This window comes from Hyperoodon ampullatus, assembly GCF_949752795.1.
Source record: "Hyperoodon ampullatus genome assembly, chromosome: 1".
NCBI classification, from domain to species: domain Eukaryota; kingdom Metazoa; phylum Chordata; class Mammalia; order Artiodactyla; family Ziphiidae; genus Hyperoodon; species Hyperoodon ampullatus.
In genome coordinates this window covers 55,272,030-55,292,549 of record NC_136914.1, presented here as the reverse complement: position 1 = coordinate 55,292,549, position 20,520 = coordinate 55,272,030, and the positions used below count along the sequence as shown (strand labels likewise).

General features: G+C 36.4%; 1 pseudogene across 1 annotated transcript; it reads left to right on the top strand.

Annotated features, from left to right (window-relative positions):
- Positions 1-896: 896 nt before the first annotated feature.
- On the top strand, positions 897-2,000 carry LOC307062739 (hsc70-interacting protein-like; annotated as a pseudogene). The gene has a single exon. The product of its transcript is annotated as a hsc70-interacting protein-like (transcript).
- The last annotated feature ends 18,520 nt before the right edge of the window (positions 2,001-20,520 follow it).

Sequence of the window (20,520 nt, the reverse complement as noted above, 5' to 3'; positions counted from 1 at the left end):
GCCAACAATTAAAAACTAGTGCTCAGCAATGAAATTTGGAACTGCAGGTGGGGGGCGGCAACTTTTCCATTATGTGCATCACAGGAAGCAAAGAAAATGAGTATATAAAGAAAAAATGAAAAGGCAGAGATGAAAGAGATACAGAGACTAATAGTCTAGTTGTCAAGGGAAAATGATGGAGTCAACTTAGCTGTAAGGTCTGTGTAGTCACCAAAAACTAAGTTTAGATTAAGTCAAGTGTGTCCTTGGAGCTCATATTAATCAGTCTTCCTAGTGAGCCTTAGAGTTGTGATAGTTTAGCAATAGCCTGGAGCCTGGTGATGATAGCTATGTGATCATGCACCATTTCTACAGTGTAACAATTCACCTGTACATAGTAATTGCTTCTATAATTAATCTTGCCAACTCTCCCTGGAGAGGAATTGTTATAGTATTATATCTATTTCAAATAATCTAGTTTCACTGAATTTCCCATCAGTATTAGGTAAAGGAGTCTTTTTTTTTTAAAGAACAAATTTGATTGACAGTTTTATATTCAACCACATTTTAAAATGTGTAGGCTATAAAAGAAAGTCTTTTGTTTAAGCACAAATTGAAAAATAATTAAAGTTATCTTGTTTGGGTAATAATGTCTACAGCAGAAATAATATGATTTGGTACAGAATTATTGAAGATATTTCTTTTTATCAAAGAGCTTTTACTTGAGTTATTTGTAATTTTCTGTAGTGCATGTGTACAGGTATGTGTGATTTTACATCACAAAATAATATATGGAACCAAATGAGTAATTTAGATCAACTTGTTTTATAAGAAAGGTAATGTTCCTGTAAGTCATATTAAAATATAACTATGTAGGCCTCCTGCCGCCTCCCGCCGCCTCCCGCCGCCTCCGGACCATGGACCCCCGCAAAGTGAGCGAGCTTCGAGCCTTCGTGAAAATGTGCAAGCAGGACCCAAGCATTCTGCACACCGAGGAAATGCGCTTCCTGAGGGAGTGGGTGGAGAGCATGGGGGGGTAAAATACCACTCATAAAACTAAATTGGAAGAAAATACCAAGGAAGAAAAAACAGATAGAAGGGAGGCGGAGGAAAACATAAAGACAGACGAACCATCAAGTGAGGAGAGTGATCTAGAAATTGACAATGAAGGTGTGATTGAACCAGACACTGATGCCCCTCAAGAAATGGGAGATGAAAATATAGAGATAACTGAGGAGATGATGGATCAGGCAAATGATAAAAATGTGGCTGCCATTGATGCCCTAAATGATGGTGAACTACAGAAAGCCATTGACTTGTTCACAGATGCCATCAAGCTAAATCCACGTTTGGCCATTCTGTATGCCAAGAGAGCGAGTGTCTTCATCAAATTACAGAAGCCAAATGCTGCCATCCGAGACTGTGACAGAGCTATTGAAATAAATCCTGATTCTGCTCAGCCATACAAGTGGCGAGGGAAAGCACACAGACTTTTGGGCCATTGGGAAGAAGCTGCCCATGATCTTGCCCTTGCCTGTAAGCTGGATTATGACGAAGATGCTAGTGCAATGCTGAAAGAAGTTCAACCAAGGGCCCAGAAAATTGCTGAACATCGGAGAAAGTATGAGCGAAAACATGAAGAGTGAGAGATCAAAGAAAGAATAGAAAGGGTCAAGAAGGCTCGGGAAGAACATGAGAGAGCCCAGAGGGAGGAAGAAGCCAGGTGACAATCAGGAGCTCAGTATGGCTCTTTTCCAGGTGGCTTTCCTGGCGGAATGCCTGGTAATTTTCCTGGAGGAATGCCTGGAATGGGAGGGGGCATGCCTGGAATGGCAGGAATGCCTGGGCTCAATGAAATTCTTAGTGATCCAGAGGTTCTTGCAGCCATGCAGGATCCAGAAGTTATGGTGGCCTTCCAGGATGTGGCTCAGAACCCGGCAAATATGTCAAAATATCAGAGCAACCCAAAGGTTATGAATCTCATCAGTAAATTGTCGGCCAAATTTGGAGGTCAAGCATAATGTCCTTCTGACAAATGAAGTCCCTGCTGAAGAAAAAGCAACTTAGATCACCTAATGGATGTCACAATAATACAAACCAGTGTACCTCTGATCTTCTCATGAAGAAAGCTGGGGTGCTTTGAAGATAATCCCTACCCCTCTGCTCCAAATGCAGCTGAAACGTTTTACAGTGGTTTGCCATTAGGGTATTCATTCAGATAATGTTTTCTTACTAGAAATTTAAAACTTTAAACAATTTTTAAACCTTAAAAATATTTAAAACAAAAGGGTGTGTTAATCCCTACATTTTTCTTTACTAATCATTTTTGTTTTTTCCGTTGAATTAGTTAGGCAAGGAAGATACTTCAGTATGGAAGATTTATTGTTCAAGTTTGAGTGAAATAAAGATTTATTAGTGGGAGGCAAATGTAACATTTAAATAGATAAAGTTTGAGTTGAATATATGGTCACTGAGGCATTTTGATTTGTCTTTTAAATTGCTTTATTATTTTAAATGATTTGCTTCCATGAAACTCTTGGGACCACCAGTATTGCAGTAGGACCTGGGTAGGGACTGGAAGTACTTGGCAGGGCAGCAGTAATCTTACTACATTTTATATAATGTGTACCCTTGTGCAGATGCATTTAAATCTTACACTGGTGAAAGGATGATTTTTATACTGCTGCAGTAAAATTGGATTACTTAGCTCTGTTCTTGTCTGATATCTAAAATAAATGTTTCACATTTCCACACAGGGGAAATAAGGGGAAAAAATTAGAAAAAATAAAATATAACTATGTAAATAATAAATGTGTTTAGAATTATTTTCACTAAGTTTTTGTCAGTGAACTCTTGTTCAAGTAATTTAGAAGGGAAATGTGTACTTCCATATTTACAATATTTTACTTTTTTCATGTTGGGGTTTTAAAAGAAAACATTAGAAGTGGGAGTCATATTGAAAATCAAAACATTTATCACTTTTGGTGTGGTAAATCTGAACTGGAGAGACTGACTTAGAATCCTAGGTGGAAGCAGCTTTTCCATGCTGCTGTGTATGTATATTCACCCACGTCTAGAGCTTGGGATCTGTCCATGAGGGAGATTGTATTTGTAGCACATACAGCACTTACCTAATTTTATCCAATGGGACATGTTGCCTCTCTCGTATTAGAACACATATAAAAAGGCAGAAAGGGAGGAATCTTAAAGATGTGGTTGTAAGAAAGCAGATCCTCAGTTTGGCCCAGGGGTTCTTATTTCTCAGAAATGCGCTTGTTAAGGTATCCAATTTTCAGCTATCTGAAAAGGAAAAAAAAAAAAAATAAGAAAATGGCGGGGCACCTGAGAATAGCAATACTGTAACACTTTATTAAACAACAGAGCTCAAACCAATGCATTTTAGATTATTACTATTCCACTAATGGATTAATTTATACATGGGGAAAATTGTGTAAGGAATGAAAAGAAGGATTGGAGGTGTTTCTCATGTAAGAAGCATCATGGAAAAAAAGAAACAGTTGCAGAGGGAATCCTCAAACAAAAATCAAAACTATTTCCTCTTCTTTAATAACAGCTTATTATTTATTTATTTATTTACTTGCCCCATTTATTTTTTAAATATATTTTATTGAAGTATAGTTGATTTACAATGTTGTGTTAATTTCTCCTGTACACCAAAATAGTCCAGTTATACATACATATACATTCTATTTCATATTCTTGTCCATTATGGTTTATCGCAGGATATTGAATATGGTTCCCTGTGCTATACAGTAGGACCTTGTTGTTTATCCATTCTATGTATAATAATTTGCATCTGCTAATCCTGACTCCCAATCCATCCCTTCCCCAACCCGCTTCCCCCTTGGCAACCATAAGTCTGTTCTCCATGTCTGTGAGTCTGTTTCTGTTTCGTAGATAAGTTCATTTGTGTCATATTTTAGATTCCACATATAAGTGATATCATATGGTATCTGTCTTTCTCTTTCTGACTTACTTCACTTACTATGATAATCTCTAGACCCATCCATATTGCTGCAAATGGCATTATTTCATTCCTTTCTATGGTTGAGTAGTATTCCATTGTATAAATGTACCACATCTTCTTTATCCATTCATCTATTAAGGGATATTTAGGTTATTTCTACGTCTTGTCTATTGTAAATAGTGCTGCTATGAACATAGGGGTGCATGTATCTTTTTGAATTAGTTTCTTCCAGATATATGCCTAGGAGTGGAACTGAACCACCATGTATTTAAATCCAAGGAAAACCCATGTCAAACAGTTAACACACTAGATGGAGCTGTTGTTAATTGTAATCAACGTTAAACCATGGCTTTTGTGGTATAATTATTAGGATCAACAAATGATCTAAATATCACTAAGGAATCCACTAACATAATATTTCCATTTAAAGAATATGTGTTATCACATGAACCTAGTTACTGTGATATGATGAAAACCTGGTAAATCTGTGGGATGAACAAAAAGTAAAAGTTTTAGCATTCATCTGAATCAAATGTGTGTGTTCAACTGCAGATATATGTCTGCTATATGTGCATAAAGTAAGACCCAGAATCTGTATCACTAAATTAGTGTCAGAGTCAGATTGGAACCCAATGATCCAGTGCTCAGAGTTCCTTTCAATATACTACCTTATATCACATTATGCTTCTAAGTCAAAATTGTGTTATTGCTTCTGTGCATTCAGAGATTGAGCAATCTGAAAGAGTTAATGTTTTTTCAAAGTTGTCTCTTTCAAATTGCTTAGATAATATGAGAAACTATTCATAAATAAAATATTTTACTTAGGTGATATTATAGGGAATTTATTCCTTGTTAGAGATGTGTAAAGATCTTGAGCCTTCCTGTCACCAATTCATTTGAAGACAACATGAGTATTTTTGAAGAAGCCTGATTTAAATAGAAGTTCAGTGAAAGTTGAAGTCAGTCTGAGGGACTCAGATGTTAAAATATGTACTTTTATTTCATGTGCACAACTTTTTCATAATCTACCACCTGTAATAACAGAGTGTGAATGTGGCATCTGGGTAATAGTGTTATGTCCTAGAATTATTTTTTCAGCTTTTGCCACACTTCAGGAAAAAAATATTCATACTTATATTGGAGGAAAAAAATTAAAATGAATGGAATGTGTTGTATACCTTTTAATGATTAACTCTTTGGGAGATCTTTCTTTATCATCATTCAGAAATGAACTATGTTTTTATATTTATATCAAATTTTTATTTCAAGCCTTTTCACTAAGTTTATTAAAACTGTCACAGTGAATGTCAACAAATGGTAAGGGTCTCTGCTAAACAAACACAAACTACTCTTTATATCACTCATTTAGTCCCCAGCTTGGCCTTCATAACTTTATGTTGGTGATGACAGTAGATTTTGGTGTGATTGATGTCACCTTGGTGACCATATAATCTCCAGTGGGCTGTTTTAGTCTATAGCATATGTTATGATTGTTTAAAATTATTATTATTTTCACTGCTTTATGTCACAAAGAACACATATATAAAACTGTTTTGTTTTGTTTTTTGCGGTATGTGGGCCTCTCACTGTTGTGGCCTCTCCCGTTGCGGAGCACAGGCTCCAGATGTGCAGGCTCAGCGGCCATGGCTCACGGGCCCAGCTGCTCCACGGCATGTGGGATCTTCCCGGACTGGGGCACGAACCCATGTCCCCTGCATCAGCAGGCGGACTCTCAACCACTGTGCCACCAGGGAAGCCCCTATAAAACTGATTTTAAAAACATAAATTACCATGGCATTTCTTTATTGGATATAAAAAGACTGAATTCCTAATTCTCATTTTATACATTTATTATTTATTAACGAATTGATTATTCATCCAGGTAATAATTTTATCAAACTTTGAGTATGAACAAAAAAAAAAAAGTACAAACAAAAAGAAAGACGAAAACAAAGTGCAGGACATAGAAATAGAGGAATCTATTTGGGTTTCTTCAGAATGCAAGTATTATGCTAAACATGTAAAAAAAAAGAACATGCAGTAATGAAAATTTCCATGGGAGTATCTCAGTGTCAGAGAAGCAGAGTCAGAGGAAAAAATTGAGAAGATATTAATTTATTTAATGAAAAAAGAAGTAGAAAGAGGACTTTCATTTTCAGCTTCTGCAGTTAGAGTTGCCACACCTGTTTCTATAATACGAAAATCTAAACAAACTGAAAATCAGTAACTTTTCTTGTACTCATCAGATAACTGACATTGCAGGGCAAACTGCCACTCTGAAATCCAGAGCAGAAGCCACAGGGGCCATAAACTGGTTGCAATACTTAAATGATAAATTTGGCCAGTTTCTCAAAGTTGTATGTACACTAACATGAGAGTGAGAAACTCATGGGAGTAACTGTCTTGGGAGGGGGCAGTGCATATTTTCTTGGGTTTTACCTACAGGAGCCCCACCTAAGTTTCCTGGTGAAAATCCAGAAAGATCCCCTTATGGCTCAGGCAGGGGAGAAGAGTAATCATTGTGAAATATGCCACAGAGGTCTCCATAAAAATGGCCTACTGGGGCTTCCCTGGTGGCGCAGTGGTTGAGAGTCCTCCTGCCGATGCAGGGGACATGGGTTTGTGCCCCAGTCCGGGAAGATCCCACATGCCGCGGAGCGGCTGGGCCCGTGAGCCATGGCCATTGAGCCTGTGTGTCCGGAGCCTGTGCTCCACAATGGGAGAGGCCACAACAGTGAGAGGCCCACATACAGCAGAAAAAAAAAAAAATTACCTACTCCCCAAGGAAGACATGTTACCAGACTCTATACTATATGATTCCAGTTATAAAACATTCTGGAGGGACAAAACAATGATAACAATGATAATAAGATCAGTGGTTGTCAGATTTTGAAGGGTGATAGAAGGTTTGAATAAGTGAAGTATAGGGGAATTTTTAAGGTGGTGAAACTATACCGTATGATACTGTAATTGTGGATTCATGACATATGCATTTGTCAAAACTCATAGATCTTTGTAACACTAAGAGTGAACCTCAGTGTATACAAATTAAAACAAGTCATTTAGAAAGTCAGAGGGTCCCAGGATGGAATGTAGACTGTAAGAAGGGAAGATAACTGTATTACAAATGTGTGAAATAATCTCACCGAAGGAGAGTGGAGGAAAGATATAGATCTAAGTAACTGGAAATGAGCAGTTTGTAAGACTAAAGGCAAGAGACACTGTACTAAGTAATGTACTCTTGTGGATGATGTTATTTCCCAAGGGAGTACAGGATGACAATTCTGATACCATTATATATATTTATGGGAACTGAACAATTAAGCAAATGGATGGCAAATTGTGGGAGCCAGATTTCCCACTCTTAGTGTGGGAGGTTACAGATAAGGAAGGGGAGGGGGCTAGAATTGTCCACAGAGTCATAGGTTATAAGTTAGAGACATCAGTATGAAATCCTATTTAGCTATATATTGATACAGATGGTTACATATATAAATATGTGTATAATATATGCATATTAATATATGTATATATATATATATATATATATATATATATATATATATATATCCTTGCTCTGTCTTCTGAGAAGACCTAAAATCAAGAACCTCTTAGTTTCTACTACCATTCAGAAGTAAAAGGATCCAGCGATTGTGGTATAAAAGACTGATTCTAGGACTAGAGAAGGAAATATCCTAAATAAACATGAAGCATCTTGTGGTGCTTGAAAATAAGAAAATTATCAAAAAATAAAACAAAAATACCTCATAATGATGGGTGTATCAAGGGAACCAAGAACAAACAGTGCCTAATGGACAAAGATGGAACATCAAAATAAAGTAATATTGGATTGTAACCCAAAGTATAAAATAAATATCATAAATCCACACTAATATAAACACAGCAATGAATATAGAATTGGGTTGAAAAGACAAATATCCCATGTTGAACAACTCCAAATAATTTATGTATATGCTCTTCCGTCTGTGAGGTGGAACATAACTCCTTCCTCACTCTCTAAGTGTAAGCTGTACATGGTGACTTTCTTCCAAAGATTACTTAATGAAAAGTAGGGAGGGAAGTAATGTTACAGTGGAGAAATCTGAATAAACACTACCACAGCCAGGTGATCAAGGTCAACATCAAGAGTGATGTCATATTGGTATGAAGTGATGAAAATGGCACTTCATGGTCTTCCTCTCAAAACTGTATACTCCTAGTCTAACCATGAGAAAAAAACCAGAAAAGTTCATATTGACAGATATTGTATAAAAGATCTGACCAGTACTCCTCAAAACTCTCAAGGTCATCAAAATCAAGAAAAGTCCAAAAATACTGTCATGATCAAGAGGAGACATGACAAATAAATATAAAGTGATAACCTGGCTGAGACACTGGAACAGAGAAAGGACTTTAGGGAAAAACTAAGGTAATCTGAATAGAGTATGAATAGAGTATATATTTAGTTAATAATAACATAGCAATATTGGTTCATTAATTGTGACATTTATCTACTAATATAAGATGTTAATAATAGGGGAAATATAGTATAGGCTATATGGGAACTTTCTATTCTATCTTCTCAATTTTTCAGTAAATATAAAACTGTTCTAAGATAAAATGTTCATTGAAAAAAATTAAATAGAACATAAGGATGATACCCCAAATGCAGATAGTTGGAATAATAAAGGCAAGACAAAGAGTTAAGGTTTTCCAGGTTGTTTACTTTCATCCCAGATAGTAATTTCAGTTTTTATCATATAAAGGCAGCCTTTGTTATGGCCACAGTGACATAGCAACGTGAATTTACTCTCTTAATACTATGTATCTTCTCACAAATCATTACCAAGCTTTTTAAGTGTGTCAATTTGTTATTTCAAACATAATCAACATTAGCAAAGGAGATAATGCATGTTTTTCAAAGGAAGATAAACTCTGTAGATCTATTCCCTATTTTTCTCATAATCTCTCCATTTTTACTACTTCTAGTAGTGCTGAATTCTTTATCTAAAACATGTCAAAGGTTATTAGTTTTGTGGGGCATTTCCACTTGCTGTTCCTTTTGTTCTGAATGTTTTTCTTATAGATTTTGCTTGTCTGGCACCTTCTCATAAGCCAGGTCTCAGCTCTAATTGTTATCTCTACAGAAAAAAACTTTTATCTGATGAACTTCTCAAAACAACAGCTTCCTGTAGTCACTCACTGAATTCTATCACTGTTTAATTTTCTTACATTTTACCACAATCTATAATTATTTTATTTGTTCCTTCATGTATGTTTTGTCTACCACTAAAATGTTAGTTCCATGAATACAGAGATGTGTTATCTAGTCCACCAAGGTGCAGTAAATATTTGTCAAATGTATGAAGGGATGTCATTGTCCCATAGGATAAGGACATATCTGTAAACTTCAATCTTACCTTCAGTGAAAATATAATTGAAAAAATGCATGCAAACCATGAAGGGGAACCTGACCTACTGTCCATTTAGAAATGATCTGACCCTCAGAATGACATTGTGAGAGACAGGTGAGTTAGCTAATATTATTCCCATTTGAATATCTCCTATATTTGAATCTCAGGATAACAGGAAAGATGGGAAGACCCTCTGCGCTCAAGGGCAAAAAAAGATAGAAACAATCCAACTAGTTTGAGCACAATAAATACGTTATCTCTCCAGGAAGGCTATCTGTAGCTTTATCCGTAACATTCAACCTTAGATAATTTCAAAGGTTTTGGTGAAAGTTCTATCATTCTTTTCTGAGATCAGGGCTCCCACACTATCTCACCATCCTGGGGAGCCCATAGATCTTCCACAAGCTTCTGAAGTCTCTTTACACACTTCCTCCATATGCCCAGTCTAGGGCAGGATATTTGGAGAGCAGATCTCCATACAATCAAGGAGGGGTAACCAGAGATGCTAAAGGCAAATGGAGAATTTTCTTTTTCTCTCTTATTCTGTTTGTGTATAGTGCTGAGAAAACAAAAATTCTGAGCACTTCTGAGACTCAACATCTGCAAATTCTTACAGAAACTGTCTATATGCTCAAGAAAAGGTAAACACTACCACTTTAGTATGACTGGCAAATGAGTTTTATAGAGCAAGATTGCTCAAGATTTCTGTTTTTATATTCTGTGCATGTATTTAATAGTTGATGTATGTGTGAAATATAATCTTCTGTTCATTGAACCTCTTAACATTATTTTTGTGGCAAGAATTTTTGCTCTAAATTTAAGATATTCCCAGGAGTGATATATAGAGACAGCTGGTGACAGAAATTTGTTTCCTCCCTAATGGCATTTTATTTAACTAGCTAAGTGGAGGAAATCAGAAGGATTACAAAGATTATGACATAGTTCTGGGTCTTAGGAATTGTCTTCATCCCCAGCGATCAGTTTTAGCTGATGTAGACCAAATTAAAAAAAAGTCTTTATTTTTCTGGTATTACCTGTGGATGTAGGCTTTCTTGAGAAACAAGAATATTGTTTAAAAATAAATTGTGGGGCTTCCCTGGTGGCGCAGTGGTTGAGAGTCCGCCTGCCGATGCAGGGGACACGGGTTCGTGCCCCGGTCTGGGAAGATCCCACATGCCGCGGAGCGGTTGGGCCCGTGAGCCATGACCGTTGAGCCTGGCGTCCGGAGCCTGTGCTCCGCAATGGGAGAGGCCACAACAGTGAGAGGCCCACGTACAGCAAAAAAAAAAAAAAAAAAATAAAAAATAAATAAATAAATTGTGAAAGGTAGCCCATGATTATATCATTTTGAAACACAGGAAAGAAATAACGAAAACTTTGTACTCCACATTTATATCCTAATTCATACTATTTCTTTTCTCTCCATTTACATATAAACTTCTCAAAAGAATCTTCTACACATGCTTTCTACATTTTCCTTCCATTTTTCTTTAACTGACTCTAATCAGCATTTTTTTCCAGACATTCCTCTGAAACAGAGTTGGCAAAATAACCACGTGATTTCAAGTTGCCAAATCCAACATTGAATTATCCAGCTATTGCCAAAGTAATGCTGCATAACAGACAATCTCAGACTCTCAGTGGCTTCCAAAGAAAGATTATTCTGAGGCTCATGTGCTGCAGGTTGACTACAGTAGGAATGGCCTAAGAATCTAGGATGGGCATGGATGGATGGGTGGCTCTGCTTTGGGTGCTCATTTGTTTGGATTAGGTTCAAGCTTGCCACAAATTTTTCTCATGTTCTCTGGCCCACCTGTTATCCAGAGCATATTTTTCTTATGGTAAATGGTGCTATGTTTTTGTCAAGGTTTGTAACAGGGATGAGAGAGATCAAGCCACATTGTGCAAACCTTTATGGCAATTTGTATTTATTTCTTTAAGCTCTTCAGAACTATTAGCTTCAGCACCGTCACTCCATAGGATTGGTTTTTTCATGTCCTACACATACAAAAAGTTTCAGATTCAGAACATGCAAAAAATGTAAAGCATTCACTATTCAGTTGTTTTTCTTCTCCTCTTATTCTTCCCGATCAATTAGATATCCATATTATAAAACTGAGATTACTATAACTTTTTGTTTGTTTGTTTATATGAAGCAAAGCTGAATGAGTTGTTATAATGAAATAAAAAGTCACATTTTAAGGCAATACAAGAAAAATTTAAACATAAAGTTTTTCTCTGCCCATTAGGGCCTCCTCACTCCCCTCTAGTGTGCATTGTGCATCTGTCTTATGCATTAACCAAACTTCCCCAATGGAAGAAATACCTGCTCAACCATAAAGATCAATGTTTATTCTTCTGACCCTGGCCATGTAACTTCTTAGAAGATAACATTCTTTTCTCAATCCTGTAAAGAATTATGATGACCCACCACTCGCCTTGTAGGTGCAGACGTCTTTGGTAAATTTTATGTACAATGTCAATATATCATTTCCCTTAAAGATATTGATTGGTGCAGAACAGACTGGTCAGACGACCTGGGGAGATACTGGACCACACTTAATAGGAGCTCTTAGCTTACTTACCTATGACCTTATTAATGTCACTAGCTATATTTCTTGCATTTTGCCTATTTTACAGGATTATTATTTCTTGCATTTCCAAATGTGTGACTGAGCCTCAGATAAAATTAATACCAATTAGGTGACTTGGAATCATTGACCAAATGTATAGTCCTATAAGATTAATGATTGTAATACTATAACTCTAGATATGGGAAGAAGCAACAAGAGGGAACAATTTCCTTGACTATAACAGATTAGTAAGAAAGGCAGTCCAGAGGCTTGTTACTGTTAACAAGGCTTACTCTAGTAACAGCATATTGAGTGACCTATCAACCTGACCTGGGAATGAGCATTCCTGTGGCTGTGGGACAAATTGCTCACAAAATGCCTCGCAAACCCTGGATGAAATTAAGACTGAAGGGAAGGAGATTGCATAATAAATAATGTTGCCCACCATCCAGTTCTGTAAGAATCCAGTCAGTAGCCACTGCAGTCACTGGCCTATAGTACACCCTGAAAGGAATTCAGGATAAAGATCAGGATGAGGCACTTTGAGATCTGGGATGACTGACAGAACTGGCCCTCAGACAGTTAGATATTTTAAGGAGAAAGTTTATGAACCCAGTTTCTTTCATCTTCCCATACTTAGAAAAGCACTACAACTATTAACTAAGATGTCTGTTCCTCTTGACTAGCAGTGACCTTCTACTGAGATGTGTGCTTGTTTGCACATACCCCCTTTGCCAAACTCACATATATAATGACCTCCCCCCTTACCTCTTCAGAACAGTTGTCAATTTGGCTCAAATAAAATTTTCCATTTCTTTCTTAGATTGATTATTAATTTTTTTGTTGACAGTTTTCATTTAAATTTTTTCTAACATTGGAAATCAGCTATACTTCAATAAAAATTAAAAAAATACGACAATTAGACTTGCTTATTTAAAAAATCATCTGTGACCTAATTTGTGTATATTTTTCATTCTCCTTTGTTTTCCAAGATTTGCTATTCCTCAATTTTTTGTCCTAACTTATTTCTTGTGAGAAAGAGAAAAGTAGGCTCTAACAGCTAGGAGCTCCTCTTTTTTTTTGTTTGTTTTGTTTTTTTAAATTTTATATTGGAGTATAGTCGATTCACAATGTTATGTACATTTCAGGTATACACCAAAGTGATTCAGTTATACATATACATGTATCTATTTTTTCCAAATTCTTTTACCATTTAGGTTGCTGCATAATATTGAGCAGAGTTCCCTGTGTGATACAATAGGTCCTTGTTGGTTATCCATTTCAAATATGGCAGTGTATACATGTCAATCCCAAGCTCCCTATCTGTCCCTTCCCCCCCATCCCCAGTAACCATAAGTTCGTTCTCTAAGTCTGTGAGTCTGTTTCTGCTTTGTAAACAAGTTCATTTGTATCATTTCTTTTTAGATTCTGCATATCAGTAATATTGTATGATATTTCTCTTACTCTTTCTGACTTACTTCACGCAGCATGACAGTCTCTAGGTCCACCCATGTTGCCGCAAATGGCGTTATTTCATTATTTTTAATGGCTGAGTAACAGTCCGTTGTATATACATACCACATCTTCTTAATCCATTCATCTGTTGATGTACATTTAGGTTGCTTCCATGTCCTGACTATTGTAAACAGTGCTACAGTGAACACTGAGGTCCATGTATCTTTTTGGACCATGTTTTTCTCTGGATATATGCTCAGGAGTGTTATTGCAGGATCATATGGTAGCTATATTTTAGTTTTTTAAGGAACCTCCATACTGTTCTCCATAGTGGATGTACCAATTTACATTCCTACCAACAGTGTAGGAGGGTTCCCTTCTCTCCACACCCTCTCCAGCATTTATTATTTGTGGATATTTTTTTCTTTTTTTTTTTTTGTGGTATGTCGGCCTCTCACTGTTGTGGCCTCTCCAGTTGCGGAGCACAGGCTCTGGACACGCAGGCTCAGCGGCCATGCTCACGGGCCCAGCTGCTCCATGGCATGCAGGATCCTCCCAGACCAGGGCACGAACCCGCGTTCCCTGCATTGGTAGGCGGACTCTCAACTACTGTGCCACCAGGGAAGCCCTGTTTGTGGATTTTTTGATGATAGCCATTTTGACTGGTGTGAGTTGATATCTCATTGTAGTTTTGATTTGCATTTCTCTGATAATTAGCTATGTTGAACATGTCTTCATGTGCCTCTTGGCCATCTGTATGTCTTCTTTGCAGAAATGTCTATTTAGGTCTTCTGCCCATTTTTTGATTGGGTTTTTTGTTTTGATAATATTAAGTTGCATGAGCTGTTTGTAAATATTGGAGACTAATCCCTTGTTGGTCACAACATTGGCAAATATTTTCTCCCATTCTGTGGGGTGTCTTTTTGTTATGTTTATTGTTTCCTTTGCTGTGCACAAGCTTTTGAGTTTAATTAGGTCTCATTTGTTTACTTTTGATTATATGGATCAAAAAGGATATTGCTGTGATTTATATCAGAGAGTGTTCTGCCTATGTTTCCCTCTAAGAGTTTTACAGTGTCTGGTCTCACATTTAGGTCTTTAATCCAATTTAAGCTTGTTTTTGTGTATGATTTCATACAATGTTCTAATTTCATTTTTTTTTACATGTAGCTGTTCAGTTTCCCCAACACAGTTCATTGAAGAGACTCTGTTTCCACCATTGCATACTCTTGCCCCATTTGTCATAGATTAACTGACCACAGGTGTGTGGGTTTATTTCTGGACTTTCTATCCTGTTCCATTGATCTATATTTCTATTTTTGTGCCAGTACCATACTGTTTTGATGACTGTAGCTTTGTAGTATAGTCTGAAGTCAGAGAGCCTGATTCCTCCAGCTCAGTTTTTCTTTCTCAAGGTTACTTTGGCTATTCAGGGTCTTTTGTGTCTCCATACAAATTTTAAGATTTTTTTGTTCTAGTTCTGTGAAAATGCATTGTTAATTTGATAGGGATTGCATTGTATCTGTAGATTTCCTTGTGTAGTATAGTCATTTTGACAATATTGATTCTTCCAATCCAAGAACATGATATATATCCCCAACTGTCTGTGTCATCTTTGATTTCTTGAATCAGCATCTTATAGTTTTCGGAGTACAGGTCTTTTGTCTTCTTACATAGGTTTATTCCTAGGTATTCTTTTTGGTGCAGTGGTAAATGGGATTATTTCTTGAATTTCTCTTTCTGATATTTCATTGTTAGTGTGTAGAAATGCAACAGGTTTCTGTGTATTAATTTTCTAACTTGCAACTTTACCAAATTCATTGATGAGCTCTAGTACGTTTCTGGTAGCATCTTTAGGATTTCCTGTGTATAGTATCATGTTGTCTGCAAAGAGTGACAGTTTAACTTCTTCTTTTCCAGTTTAGATTCCTTTTATTTCTTTTTCTTCTCTGATTGCCATAGCTAGGAATTCCAAAACTATGTTGAATAAAAGTGGCGATAGTGGACATCTTGTCTTGTTCCTGATCTTAGAGCAAATGCTTTCAGCTTTTCACTGTGGAGTATGATGTTAGCTGTAGGTTTGTTGTATATGGCCTTTATTATGTTGAGGTATTTTCCTGCTATGTCCACTTTCTAGAGAGTTTTTATCAAAAATGGATGTTGAATTTTGTTAAAAGCTTTTTCTGCATCTATCAAGATGATCATATGGTTTTTATTCTTCAGTTTGTTAATATGGTGTATCACATTTGTTGATTTGGATATATTGAAGAATCCTTGAATCCCTGGGGTAAATCCCACTTGATCATGGTGTATGATCTTTTATTGTTGTATTTGGATTGCTAGTATTTTGTTGAGGATTTTTGCTTCTATGTTCATCAGTGATATTGGACTGAAATTTTCTTTTTTTTTTTCTGGTATCTTTGTCTGATTTTGGTAGCAGGGTGATGGTGGCCTCATAGAATGAGTTTGGGAGTTTTCCTTCCTCTGCAATTTTTCGGAACAGTTTCAGAAGGATAGATGTTACCTGTTCTCTAAATACTTGATAGAATTCACCTGTGAAGCCATCAGGTCCTGGACTTTTGTATGTTGGGAGTTTTTTAATCATCATTTCAATTTCAGTGCTTGTAATTGGTTTGTTCACATTTTCTATTTCTTCATGGTTCAGGCTTGGGAGACTGTACCCTTCTTAGAATTTGTCCATTTCTTCCTGGTAGTACATTTTATTGGCACAGAGCTGCTTGTAGTAGTCTCTTTTGATCCTTTGTATTTCTGTGTTGTCAGTTGTAACTTCTTTTTCATATCTAAATTTATTGAATTGAGTCCTCTCCCTTTTTTTCCTTGATAAGTGTGGCTAAAGGTTCATCAATTTTGTTTATCTTTTCAAAGAACCCACTTTTAGTTTCATTGATCTTTGCTATTGTTTTCTTTGTCTCTATTACTTTTATTTCTGCTCTGATCTTTATGATTTCTTTCCTTCTACTAACTTCAGGTTTTGTTTGTTCTTCTTTCTCTAGTTGCTTTAGGTGTAAGGTTAGGTTGTTTATTTAAGATTTTTCTTTTTCCCTAAGGGAAGATTGCATTGCCACCAACTTCCCTCTTAGAACTGCTTTTGCTGCATTCCATAGGTTTTGGATCATTGTGTTTCATTTTGATTTGTCTCTAGTTATTTTTTTATTTCCTCTTTGATTTCTTCAGTGATCCATTGGTTATTTAGTAGTATGTTGTTTAGCCTCCATGTGTTTGTGTTTTTTAATTTTTTTTTCTTGTAGTTGATTTCTAATCTCAGAGTGTTGTGGTCAGAAAGGATGCTTGATATGATTTCAGTCTCCTTAAATTTACTAAGGCTCGCTTTGTGGCCCAACATGTGGTCAATCCTAGAGGATGTTCCATGTGCACATGAGAAGAATATGTATTCTGCTGCTTTTGGATGGAATGCTCTATAAATATCAATTAAGTCCATCTGGACTAATATGTCATTTATAGCCTGTGTTTCCTTATTGATTTTCTGTCTGGATAATCTGTCCATAGATAAAAGTGGGGTGTTAAAGTCCCCCACTATTACTATGTTACTGCCAATTTCTTCCTTTATGGCTGTTAGTATTTGCTGTATATATTGAGGTGCTCATATGTTAGGTTTACAATTGTTATATCTTCTTCTCGGATTGATCCCTTGATCATTATGTCATGTCCCTCTTTGTCTCTTATAACATCTTTATTTTAAAGTCCATTTTGTCTGAGTATTGCTACTCCAGCTTTCTTTTGGTTTCCATTTACATGGAATATCTTTTTCCATCCCCTCACTTTCAGTCTTTATGTGTCCCCTAGTTCTGAAATGGGTCTCCTGTAAACAGCATATATGCAGGTCTTATTTTTATATCCATTCAGCCAGTCTATGTCTTTTGGTTGGAGTGAACATAGTGTTTACTATGTGTCTTGGTGTGTTCCTCCTTGGGTTTATCCTGCCAGGGACTCTCTGCACTTCCTGGACTTGGGTGACTGTTTCCTTTCCCATTTTGGGAAGTTTTCAGCTATTATCTCTTCAAATATTTTCTCAGGTACTTTCTCTCTTCTCCTTCTGGGACCCCTTAATGTGAATGTTGGTGTGTTTATTATCGTCCCAGAGGTCTCTTAGACTGTCTTCATTTTTTTTTCTTTATTCTGTTCTGTGGCACTGATTTCCACCATTCTGTCTTCCAGGTCACTTATCTATTCTTCTGCCTCTGTTATTCTCCTATTGATTCCCTCTAGTGTGTTTTTCCTCTCAGTTATTGTGTTGTTCATCTCTGTTTGCTTGTTCTGTAGTTCTCCTAGGACTTTGTTAAACATTTCTTGCATCTTCTTGATCCTTGCCTCCATTCTTTTTCTGAGATCCTGTATCATCTTCACTTTCATTATTCTGAATTCTTTTTCTGGAAGTTTGCCTATCTTCACTTCACTTAGTTGTTTTTCTGGGGTTTTATCTTGTTCTTTCATCTGGGATATATTCCTCTGCCATTTCATTTTGTCTAACTTTCTGTGATAAAGCTCTACCAAATACCATCACAGCAGTGCCTCCAGTCATGTTTGGATGAGTAACTGGGTGCTACAGCCTAGCCAAGCTGATACATAAAACTGCTTACCACAGTGAGTTGTCTGGGATGTGGTGGGAGTTGCATCTAACCTGGACCACACACCCAATGCCCTGACAGCACTGACTTTTCAAAGATTGAATTGAGGCTCTTCACTTGGCTCTGCAGGCCCAGGACAACTTGAACAACTGGCAAGACAGAGAATACCAAGAAATGAAGTCATCAGCTAACAAGACCAAGGTCTAACTGACAGTTCAAGAGCAGTTCCTAGGCAAAACTCAAAAAATTGTGGAAGCCCCCCAATGACTGAGTCCCCTGGAGTTTTGAACTCTCAGAGTTGTCCATACTCTAAAAATTAGTCAATTCCAGTTTAGTTTGTCCTACTCCCAGCAGCACCAGCCCCTGGTTTCTGGGCTGGTTTCTGGGCTCCTGCATCTCTGCTCTGCTCAAGATGGTGGAGTAGAAGGACGTGCACTCACCCCTTCTTACAAGAGCACTGGAATCACAACTAACTGCTGAATAATCATAGACAAAAAACGCTGGAACCTACCAAAAAAGATACCCAACCTCCAAAAAAGAGGAAACCAAAAAAGATACCCAACATCCAAGGTGGTAAGAGGGGCGCAATCACAGTAAAATCAAACCCAATACCTGCTGGATGAGCAACCCACGAACTGGAAGTTCTCCCATGGAGTGAAAGTTCTCAGCCCCACATCAGGTTTCCCAGCCCAGGGGTCTGGCAACGGGAGGAGGGGTCCTCAGAGAATCTGGCTTTGAAGGTCAGTGGGATTTGATTGCAGGACTTTCACAGGACTGGAGTCTCTTAGATAGCTTCATCCACCATAGGGCAGACCAAAGAAGCAAGAAGAACCACAATTCTGCAGCCTGTGGAATGGAAACCATAATGACAGCCATTTAAATTCTTGAATTTCCTCAGAAGTTAGTACTATATCAGGAATCTTGAAACATCAAAATTCTGGTAATTGTATTGGCAAGTCCAATTTTTTGGTCTTTAGAGGCATATCACAGCCTACATAAAAGATAAGAAATCTTCTGAAACTTATACCAGAGCTGAGTAATTTTCCCATCGATTTTGCTCATTTTCAATTGTATTTCTTCTTTAATACATATATAGACACATGCTAAATAGAGTTTACAAGTTTTTTAAATCAATTAGTAAATTAACATTATTCTTTCCTAAACGTTGCAATGTCTTTGTTTTCATAATGATATATATTGCACAATGTTTCCCTTTAATTAAAAAAAAAATACAAGTCTGACTTGAACTATCTGTAGTAGACTTCATAAACGGCACTGACATTTTGCAGGGAGAATAGCATTGTGTTTCTGGGTCAAAGTTAAATACTACTAACATTTCTTTTATTTATGGAGAAAAGAAAAGACAGCGCTGACATATGTTTTAATCATTTACGTGAGTTGCTTAACAAAAACTTGAAAGGCTCAAGCCTTCAAATACTGCTTCAGGCCCAAGCCGTATTTGCTGCTGAGCATTCAATTACAATTGCATGCTTCCTGACTGAGCTGAAAACAGCCCACATCTAAATTTCCATTTCAATTTCCTAAGCTTGATAACTTAGAGTTATATTTTGAGTAATTCTGTAGCAGAGCAAAGGAGATGGATATTCTAGAAATACTAATAATTTAGTTTGAAAGTCAAGTTGAAATTTACTTAATGATATTTGAAAAACATATTTCACGTAGAAATATCACGTTTGATCTAACTAAAGCATTGAGTTTATTTTCTTCTCAGACTGTGTGTTTATGGAAAAGTAAGCTATTAAATCAATTATACTGATTATTTATATTCATTATTCAGTTCCCTCTGTTTCCTACTTTATTTTTTGAGTAACTTTTTTACCAAAAGAACACATAAACTTGAATAAATTGACCCACTGTGTTATGTAAATTATTAATGCACAGATCAAAACCAATGGCATTGAATTGAAGCAATTGGTAGCTAAGGTATAAAACTGGTTTCATATATTCTGATTTTACTTTAGATTGTTTTTATGAACTTGACTTAAAAAATCATTATATAAATATTTTAAGGAGTGATATTATTTTTCAACTTGATACATAGATATAAATACTTTTGCCTTTAAAATAGTTATCCATGAAGTCAATCACTCTAGTTCAATCAGAGTTTATGTCTTTTTTGTATAAATACATATGTAATTGTGTGTATATAAAACACGTAGTGACAGTAATATATACTAACATTTTCACTCAGTGTTACTTGTATGTTTCTATGTTTGAACATCCTCATAATTACTATTTTAATGTCTACCTAATTATCTTGATGTTAAATTATAATTTAAACTATTTCTCTAAAATTGCTTTCAGCTTCTCAAAATAGTTTATTATTAACTGAGAGCATTATGTTGAACAATTTCCTTAAAATAATTTCTTAGTTGTGGAACTACTGGCATATATTAACATTTTCCTCATCCTTTATGTGTATCATCACTACATTTTACATATGTTTTACCATTTTACCTCAGCAGGATGTATATGCAGCACTG